Here is a 10484-nt window from a genome sequence, read left to right on the forward strand (position 1 = left end):
CCAAATTTCTTGGACCTGGTAAGGGTGCTAGTGAAATTACAGGCACATGAGACTTGTCAACTTATGTCACATAGTGACAGGCGCAGCAGCAGTGCCCCTCAGATCATTGTGAAGTTATATCTCTAAGTGGCAACTGCTACGGACAGGCGTGTGACTTACCACCAGGCGCACGACTTGCTCGTCCCGTCATTTGGTATATCATAAGGAAACTTGTGTTATAAATTTATAAACTTCCCTAGTCGATTTCAAAGTCTCACCTTAGTCCATCCATGCTTGTAGTAAATATTGCGTCCGATAAAATGCAGTATTCAACATGTTATCATCCACAGGTTATAGGCCTTACTTACACTTACAGGTCTCCCGTAGTTTGTGCCGTCCACCAGGTTGTTGCGCTAGCCTCACTCATCTACCCACTTTGACGACTCACGTCTCTGTGACCACTTTTTAGCCAACAATCGGTTATCACTTTCCTCCATTTGTTATCTTGTTAATGTGTTAACATAACAAACTATTGTACAAATTGTATCACGTACTTTAAGCTTTGTATACGTAATCGTAGCCTTATACGACTGTCCTGTACACTGTTACACATAGCTTATTCGTTGTCCACACCTCGAAAGGAATAGTAGTAAAATAACAGTATAAGCGTGTTCCGAGATTTGGGTAGGTCTCGTGGCAACACGCTCTCGTCTCGAGTGGAGAGCTCTCAACTGGAGAGCGGGTTAAGCCCGCGCCCGCGCCCGTAGGGCGTGTGGGATACCAGCCACGGGACGGGTTTTTTCAAAAACGATTGTTTTAATATTGAACATTAATGTTTGATTGTTTTATTATTGACCGCTATGTTCAATTATTATTTTGTGAAATCACTCCACTACTTTGTTGTAATTATTAATACAAACATCGAATCCAGCCGGATCGCAGGATTTTTTCTTAGTGGTCGATCTTTCTATTAATATTACAACGATTGTTTTGTTCACTTTATAACAATTCAATTCTTACGTAAATAAATGTGTTTCATTTGAAATTTGCGCGAGTCCCTATATATCTGCATTAGGCCCGCGTGGGATTTACAGTCCAAGTCCTCTCATTGTGAGAGGAAGCCTGTATCCAGCAGTGGGACCATATAGGCTAACTTTTTATAAGCGTTGTTTATTACATCTGTGTTTAACAGTTTGTTATCTACTGAATAAAGTTTTTCGTTATTCAAGTTTCTTCGAACTGAACTCTTTACTACTACGCAGTGGGGATTTGTGAAAAAAAAAACCATTAACGCTTACCGGGGTATTTAACCTGTCGACTAAGATTGACTTTATGCGTCAAGGTCGTCATTTCACGACTTAAGGATTTGTTAAATATTATCCTATTTTTCACTTTGTTTTTAAAAGGATGAGAAATCAATAAAAATTAGATTTTTGTTAAAACCTATACACAAATACGCAAAACGAAAATCTCGTAGCTTCGAAAGTCTCCCCAGCCACCGGTGGACGATAACCAATCAGGGCGCTTTGTGTCCCGGGCCTCCCGCAATTAGATTACCGCCGCCCGCGCACGCTCGGAGGGAGCTTGAATACCACTGTCCGCAGAACAATCTCATGTAAAACGAATGCGAAATTCGAAAGAATCGCTAATACATAAGTATAATAAAACCATTAATACATGATATTATATTGTTATACCTAAACTTTAATAATGCTTTTGTTTTATAACGTCAACACTACAAGTCGTGGTGGTAAGCGACACGCCTGTCCACAACAGTTGCAGTGCTACGTAGAGCTTTAAATTGCAAATATCTGAGGGGCACTGCCACTGCGCCCGTCACCCTAAGACATAAGTTGACAAATCGCATGTGCCGTTTTTTTGCAATTGCACCAACGCCTTTCAAACCGGAACACAGTAATGCTGTCATTATTGCTTGGCGGCAGAAATAGGTAAGGTATAAAAAGTAGTTTATAAATTGCATAATTTTCGGTTCAAGAGCGATAGTAGCCTAGTGGGAGAGTAGGCAGTGGGAGAATGTTTTGAGAAGTCGATGATTCGAAACCCTGTGGCAGCATGTACTTATTGTGACTTAAATTTCGAGAACACGTAGGTACATCTATGAATGTTTAATAGCTATACCTCTCGCTAAACGCTGAAATAAAACATCGTAATGAAATTAGTATGTCGAAAAAGGTTCACAATCCTTGGAAAAGTATGAAGTTTCCAAACCGTACGGCTTAAACTTGGAGGAGACCGGTGCCCAGCATTGGGACGTATTACTATTGATGTTTGATGATTTTTATGAAGACTTTAGTTTAACTATTGGTATGTTATGTACTAAATAACAAACACAACTCGTTCTAACTGCCTTGCTATCAATTTAAGGTAAACTTCACGTGCATTGGTAAGACAACATGATAAATTATGCAAGGCGACCGCAGGTGGCTCATTGCCGATTCGGGACACTCCCGCGCATCCCCCGCGCCCGCTGCTAACCACTATCAATTTTCACCGGAGCTCTTAGGGCTCCGCGGGGACACGCATTATGGATTCAGCTATCGTGCGCCCTTTTACTGTTACAGGTACAGGTAGAATCTGAATTATGTAAGCGTTCAAAGCTAGTAACAATGTGTACACACGCCCTGTTCAGGACTATACAAGAATAAACAAAATATTTACATTGTTATGAACAACAGCGCTTTGCGTACACTACATCGTTTTAATAGATGTTCATTTTTCTTTACTTAATTATCAAGTACATACAGTATTGTAAAAACCATAACTGGTTTGACTTAATACTGGTGAGTTCATCTCTAACCAGATACAAATTTTCTATATATTAAAAAAGAAATGAAGCAACACTAATAATTAATCTAAAACAATAAGTGGGTATTTCATTAAAAACAGTTTAACCAATTAGTACATCAAAGCTCATCTATCCGTGCTGTGCATTCCACAACTCGCCAAAACCGGTCGGTCACCATTACGCCTCACACAGGCCATTCCCATTGTGCCATTTATATTGATTGTAATTCGTTAATAATATAATGAATACTATTATTTCGTTAAAAATTTTATATATGATATAATTAATAGTGTAATTAATTAATAATTGACCAATTAATTATGCTATAACTTTGCTAGCATATATTTTTTAAGCACAAATTTAAAGTTTTTTTCAGTACTATATACTTAGAAGTCCTTTTACCGTAAACATTTACATATTTTGGTATTGTTAGTAAATTTTTGTTTGTTTGCCTAGCATTTTTGCCGTGTGTAGTACGTTGCTGGATTTCTGTTCGAAAGTATTGCTCTGAGAGAAATTGAAGTTTAAATTTATGATGTATAGGGATAATTTTACAATTAAAAAAAATTTTTTCGTCGTATGTAATGCATTTTTTTATTTTTATGTGTATTATTAATTTTAAAATTCTAGTCTGAAGGTTAAGAATATTATCTATGTAAGTTTTATACGTTCTACCATAATTGTAAGTCCATATGAAATAATACTTTCCGCCAGAGCATTATACATATTTAGCATTACTGAGTAAGGCACTTTATATTTAATTACATAGAATTTAGCTAATATGACTCTAAGTTTGTTACAAACTTTGTCTATGTGTTTATCCCATTTAAATCTGTTATCAATAATAATACCAAGATAAGTATGTTGTTAACTTTCTCTAATGGTGAACAGGTACACATTTGTTTATCAATGCCATGCAAACGTTCGTGAGTATGCGCTATGACATCGGTTGAATCTGAGCTTAGGTTATGGCTAGAGTGCACATGCATTATTTTAGTTTTTTCCGTATTAAGTACAAGACCGGCATCATGTGACCATTGGCATACTCGATTGAGGTCTTCCTGTAGTCGAATCCTGGCAGTCTCAAGTTGTTTATGAGCTGAGACGAGATACGTATCATCGGCATATTGATACACCTGACATGTTTTTATGATATTATTGATATCATTTACATAAGCTAAGTAGTGTAGTGGTCCGAGTACTGACCCCTGTGCTGTTCCTTCAGTGATTTTTACTTTATCACTATATGATTCTCCAATTTTAACGCTGTATGTTCGGTTATTAAGGTAACTTTTACATCAATCTAGTAAAGGACCACGCACACCGGTGTCACTTAGTTTATTTAGTAAAGTTTCATGTCTTAAAGTGTCAAATGCTTTACTATAGCAATAAAATATAAACACTAATAGAATATGTTCCTAGCATTCAAGTGCACATTTATACCGTCTGTGAATCTCGATAGTAAAAGTGTAGTACTCTTTTTTGGTTGAAATCCATATTGTGTTCCTGAGAGTATATTATTTCCGCTATAGAAGTTATGGATTTGCTCGCTGAAATATTTTTCAATCACTTGATCTATAGTTGGTAACATAGTTATCGGACGGTAGTTAGAGTAGTCGTTAGAGGAACCACCTTTGTGTATACGTCTAATCATACCTATTTTGAGCTCATCCGGGTATATATCCGATTTTAAATTGACATTTATAAGATTTGCTATGGCTACGCAGATTTTATCCGTAATCAATTTAATATCGAAAGCACGTATCCCATCTATACCTGGACTCTTTTTGGTGTTCAAATTTCCTGTGATTTTGTATATTTTTTCTCCAGTAGCATATCTACAGAGCATAGATAAATTTTGGGGGTTTCTAAATTGAGTTTCGTTTAAAAGATTTTTATTACAGTTTGGTAATATAGCCCTAACATAGTTTTGGAACACTTCCTCTGGAACATTGGACATCTCCTTGCGAAAGATATCGTCCAGGGAAGTATCCTTGGACGATATCTTTCGCAAGGAGTCATCATACATATTTCTGCCGCCAAGCTGTAATGTAACCATTAGTGCGTTCCGGTTTTGAAGGGTTCTTACTCTTGTGCTGATGAAATTGGGGGTTTTATGGACAGGCGTTTGACTTTTCCGTCCCGTCACTTGATATCATAAAAAAAAACAAAAAATCAACATTAGACGTAATAATATTATTATCAGTCATACTAAGCTTGACTTGCTTTAAAAGTACAAGTATTCATCGCTATGTTTTTTTTGCACATGGACAACAAAACAGTTAACAATCAAATAAACCAAATTAGACGTATAAAAATTAAATATGATATTACAAAGTTCTGTACCAGATTGTAATCCTACTTTTGTTCACACATCATTATAAAGCAAAAAGAAACAGCTTCTGTTCATAATTTACTTATGTACGTTAGCGAGAGGTATTGTAATCGTGCCGCCTGAAGAAACTAGACGCTTCACAAGGAGCACTACACAAAAATCCATGTGAGTTTACCTGCTGTACCCAAATGACAAAAATATAGAACATTGTGCCACACAGATTTCTCACAATGTCCCCAATTCACCAGCAAATCGAGCACGCGTCGCAAATCCTCAAATATTTAATTTCTTTCATTGAATGTTATTTCGGGCGACAAATTGTGTTTATGAACAGTCGGTTGTTATTGGAACAGATGTTTGGTCTCACGTCATTTTGTACGCCGTATTTGTGATTTCATTGAAAGGGGTATAATGAAATATTGTGTGGTTTCTTTTTCACTGTAACAGTCACCAGAAATGCCAAAATGTTACTCTCTTTCGATGTATCGAATTGTTAGGTTTTCGCGATTGTTGCACATTACAAATTAAATTATGTTTTCGGATCTTAATCGCGTGCATTTATTTTTTCAAACAAACCTACATTTCGTGCCCTTCAAAACCCCAACTACACGGCTCTCTCTGTCCCTCCCTATGTCTTTCTCTCTTTCTCTCTTTACCTCTCTCCTCTGTTGACATTCAAGTATATCTTGATGCAAGCAATGAAATTATGAAATAGTCAGAAGTAGCATAGAGACGCATTTATTAAATCTGTATGAGTTGTGAGAATGAAGTTTCCTAACTACAACACAATCGATCGTCTACAAGCCAACGACTCAATTATTTCTACAGTGTGGCACCACGACATACTAATGGCCTCGACCACCTTCACCTGCACTATGGTATAGTCATTAATTAGATCATCACAGGGTGTAGTAGATTTCGTTGAGGTATACTTCTAGGATAATTTTAAATGAGTTTCGTGTCTCTGGCGTTTCAATCAAAAATCGATATAAATATTTAAAAATCTGCAGCGAATAACAATCTTAGAACTTGAATGATGTGTGGTTTAGTTATCTTTTGAACATGGTAGGCATAATAAGCTGAGATCACAATCCGCCGTTTTGCTGAGCTGCGAACCTTTTTAACTCCCACCACTATTGTCTATTACTAAACTCTATATGATTCTTTTAAAAATAAATAAATACGTACGCTTCACAATCTCACCTGATGTAAAGCGATTATGTGCTCAACGTTGGTATGCGTTTGTTTCAAAAAGGACTCGTACTCTCGTTTAAAAAGATTTAAATTGTACTTTTCGGTGAAACAAATGCAGGTGGTGTATGCCATTCCATTTCCGTACGCATTAAAAAGGGAAGTAAAGCGCTTCGTGTGAAGGGTGGTATATCAACGACATAAGGATGAAGAGTTCCGGATTCCTTGGAACAGTGAAGGTGGAACAAAATTGAAAAGTTCCTACACACACTCTCCGAAATGTATTCGACAGAAAACCGACAAGCTGGCCATTTGTCTGAGGTGGTTGAAATATTGAAGCTTCTCCTCCACAAGGTAAGTCATTGCTAATGTAATTTTTTGTCATAATACCAAATGACGGGACGATCAAGTCGTGTGGCTGGTGGTAAGCGACACGCCTGTTCATAGCAATTGCTGTGTCACTTAGAACTTTAAATTGCAAAGATCTGAAGGGCGCTGCCAATGCGCCCGTCATCCTGAGACATAAGTTGACAAGTTCCATGTCCGTGCAATTTCACCCGCACCCTTCCAAATTGGAACGCAGTAGTTATCATATTACTGTTTATTGGCAGAAATAGGTAAGGTGGCATTGCTTCCCTGGACGAACTTTTTCCCACTGGTACTGGCTTAAAAGTAGCATTAGTTTCATTATGCAGAAATATTGTTAATATTTTATAATTAATGCGTGGAGATAAATAAACGGTTTATTAGATATTATTATTATATTTCTGTTCTATACTGTATTAAACTCTTACACGTCCAACTACTGGATGTTGGTCTCTTCTGTGGGCCTTAATCCACCTCGTTACTTCTATTCGTGTTTATTTACGCTGTCATTAGCTCCTATAGTTGCGTTATAGAGGCTCAGATAAAACCGGGTGTAATCGGTCACAGCTGCTGAGGACGGGCGAAATTTGTCAATCATGTTATGGCGTGTGAGGGTGGGGAATATGAAGAGGGGAGGGATGATCGATGACGTCACACGTAATGGATACTGCATAATTTGATTGGCGATAACCACTCGCCGGCGGTTGGTGGACATTGTCGAAAATTCCAATTGACTGACGAAAATTTTATTAACAATCTATGGAATGGGAGATTTAATTATAAATTCTCTGTGACAATAGCCTATCGATTTCGGAACTGATCGATTCCCCTCAGCCGTAGCCGAGGCGAGGCAACGACACATGGGATAACTTGGATATTAAGACAAAGAGTTTTAAAAATCTTCTCCAATATAATAAGCGCAAACGATATAAGAAATGTAAACAGCTGAGCTCATCGCATTCTAAATAATAAAGTAACTAAATTAGAGTAACATCATCATGGCATTCAATCAAAGAGGCGCGGGTGCAGTGACCTTTGCGATTTAAAACTCTGTGTAGCAGTTGCTACAGCCTATGGTGTCGCTTTCCACGTCCCGTCACTTGGTATAATAAAAAAAAAGAAAACATTGCAAATGATATAGCGACATCTATGTCAATCTTCTGGTAGCTGTAAAGGCACCTGACTGGGTGAAGAAACTTTCAGAAATTCCGCTAGGTGGCGCTCCTGAAATACAGCTGTTTAATCCCAATAGAAAGATTTGCAACAAGCACAAAGAGAAATTTGTAAGATCTACTGACTCGATACTCAGGAGGCAGTAGGACCGAAGGAATTTTGCGCTGTGTTTGTCCGATATTTGTATCAATAATAATAACAATGTAGTGGAGTTTTTTTTACAAAAATCATAAATATGACTGTGACGGTAGCAATATGATATTTTATAAAACAAAATATTACAATAGTAACATTTTTGGGCAAATTACAAAATAGATTTAGGAAAAACAAAACGTACGTGATACCAGGTAAATATTCCATTTGCCAGATGCCAAATATAGCTGAATTCTTTGATATGAAAAAAGACATTACTTTCATTTCGTAAGTGGTTTATTTGAAATCTGTTTTTGGTTACTTTCCCAGACATGTTACATTTGGAATTTCGTAACTTGATTACAGAAGATGTAATACAATACAAAATGGACAGATCTTCTGCTTTGGAAGCAAGTCTACTCTCAACTACAACCTAGTTGACTGTCTGTAAGCCACTACTATAGCTATAAGCCTATGAGAGGTCGACGTTCCAATCCCTGTTTCTTGTTTCTGCCGCCAAGCAGTATTGTGAGCATTACGGCGTTTCGGTTTTGAAGGATACGGGTGCTGGTAAAATTACAGGCACGTAGGACTTGTCAACTTATGTCTCAGGGTGACGGGCACCATGGCAGCCCTTTAGATCTTTGCGATTTAAAGTTCTGAGTGGCACTGCAACTGTTACGGACAGGCGTGTAGCTTTCCACCAGGCGTACGACTGTTTAGTCCCGTGACTAGGTATCATAAAAAAAAGTTAGCGTACCTAACAAAGGACGATGTCCCAGTGGAACGTACAGGACGCATGGATTATGTCCCTTCAACAAAAGTCGTTCCATTTGAATAAGTATTCATAACACTTTATAAGTCTGTGAAAGGCTCTCCCGGTTGTAGTTCAGCAGATGAAAAACACCGCGTAATCAAAGAATTTCCCCAGAGATCTACCGTCGCAAGTTTACCCTCCAAACTCCATCTCTATCCTTCAAAGCGCCAACACCAAAACTGGCCAAACTACGCGCTGTTTATCACCACCGAAAAGATCGACTTATTATAATATAAATGGGCTCCATTGACTGACAGAGGCAATTAAAGTGCAGGCGACAGGGGGTGTGCAGGGGTGCAAGGGCAGGGGTGGACATGTCATCCATCACGGGATTACGCGACACTATTATTATTAGCACATGCACACGTTAACCGGTTCAAGCCTTTTGTTTGGCTCCTTTCGGCAAACAGCGCTGTGGATGTTTGATATTCGACTTTCGAGACTTATGCAAGATCTCATCTAAATAGTAGCAGAAGAGTTCCTTGTTAAAGAGTCCACCTTGGAAGTACCGCATATGTACCTTGCCTATTTCTGCCGCCAGGCTGTAATATGAGCATTCCTGCATTCCGGTTTTAGCAGTGAAATTACAGGCACATAGGACTTGTCAAGTTATGTCTCAGGGTGAGGGGCGCAGCGGCAGTGCTTCTCAGATATTTGTGATTTAAAGCTCTAAGAGGCACTGCAACTATTATGGACAGGCGTGTCGCTGACCATCAGGCGTCCCATCACTTCATATCGTGAAAAATAAACTTTAAATCTATTTAAAAAGTGTATACAAAACTGTTTTAAATTATTACATTATATTTATATACTCATTGACTCCTCGATATTCCAAAAACTAGCGATGTAGGTACTAGATAAGGTAGACCTGGGTTCAATTCCCGATACGACTTTGGGGAATTAACCTTCCTAAATTGATTCCGGTGTGGGTGTTATGTGTGGTACCGAAGTTGAGTTAATTGTATTAATCGTTATCATTATAATTATAATCTTAAATATATTCACGGATACGAACAGCCAAATTCAAAAGAACACGACCACAAATTCAGCAAGACTACCTTCCTTCTTCTTATTCCTTTTGTAAAATTTATAATTAGAGTTTTTACCAATTTACATGCCAAACTTTATGCAAACATCCAAGTAATATATTAATATTTTACAACACATATCTGTATGTATGTTACATCAAAGTCTACCTCGCACCACGTTGCCATTCTCGATGTATGATCTATTTATATATTTCTAAAATGAAAACGGAAAGTAATCTCAATAATTAAGGCCAAAACTTCCCTTAAAAAAGCATGAAACGAGAAAGATTAGACAATACTTTTCTTTATCCATCGCGTCGTTGCGTTCGTTCGCTGCCGCCGCCGCCGTGATGAAGCTTAATATCAGATTGGATTCTACTTATTTCAATCAAAAAGGTGTCGGAAACTTCTGTTATTTCGTCATTTCAAAGATATTTGGCCTTGGGAGAGCGTTTTTAGTTGATTAAAAGGCGATCCTTAAAGAATGCTGAGGATTTTTAACATAATTATTTAGTCACATTAGGTAGCCGTAGATCTCCTTGCAAAGGAGTTTGTCCAAAGAACTAGTGCCACCTTACCTATTTCTGCTGCTAAACAGTAATGTGTGCAATATTCTGTTCCGGCTTTGTAGGGTAAAGGTACTGGTGAAATTACAGG

The sequence above is a fragment of the Hyposmocoma kahamanoa genome, unplaced genomic scaffold (assembly GCF_003589595.1).
Source record: "Hyposmocoma kahamanoa isolate Upper Pololo Valley unplaced genomic scaffold, ASM358959v1 81, whole genome shotgun sequence".
NCBI classification, from domain to species: Eukaryota; Metazoa; Arthropoda; class Insecta; order Lepidoptera; family Cosmopterigidae; genus Hyposmocoma; species Hyposmocoma kahamanoa.